This window comes from Triticum aestivum, chromosome 4A, assembly GCF_018294505.1.
Source record: "Triticum aestivum cultivar Chinese Spring chromosome 4A, IWGSC CS RefSeq v2.1, whole genome shotgun sequence".
Classification (NCBI taxonomy): Eukaryota; Viridiplantae; Streptophyta; class Magnoliopsida; order Poales; family Poaceae; genus Triticum; species Triticum aestivum.
This window is the reverse complement of record NC_057803.1, coordinates 356,785,757-356,786,538: the sequence shown is the minus strand read 5'-3', so window position 1 is coordinate 356,786,538 and position 782 is coordinate 356,785,757.

Below are 782 nucleotides of genomic sequence, written 5' to 3'. Positions count from 1 at the left end.
GTGGGTTGCTCTCAAACGACAAAAGCCGTACTTTCAATCTGAGCAGCCAACCGTTTATGATTGTAGGGGGTGGGCTATTTATAGCCACTTGGCAACCCGACCTGATTTGTCCGAAATGACCCTGGGTCACTATGGAACTGACACGTGTTCCAACGGTCAGATTTCAAACTCACACGGCAACTTTACTTGGGCTACAAGCAAAGCTGACTTGTCCGACTCTGGACAAGATTCGCTCTCATAGTCTTCACTCGAAGACATAGGTTTTTGGTTTAGGCATCACTTCATTCATTCTGACTGGTTCTCTTGGACCCCACTTAATAGTACGGTGGTTCCTATGACTCAACATAAAAGAACAAGAACTACGAAAGATCTAAGTCTTCGAGCTCCATAGGCTTCATATCGTGTCTTCTCTTGTCATAGTCTTCAATGTGAATATCTTCATATACCACCTTTGACTTCAATGTCTTCATAAAGTTTTAGGGGTCATCTCTGGTAGTAAAACCGAATCAATGAGGGACTTCTATCTGTGTTATCCTGCAATTCTCACAAACACATTAGTCCCTCAACTAGGTTTGTCGTCAATACTCCAAAACCAACTAGGGGTGGCACTAGATGCACTTACATTATGCTTTGCTAACCCTCGAAAATAGAGGTACGAAATATATATAGGTGTTGGGGAAGAGAGGGGTCAGTGAAGGATGCAAGGGACATTTCCCATCCTTTACACACATGCAAGCCTGCGGGGCAACGAGGTTGTGGGGTGGGGGAACGAGCTTATGGAC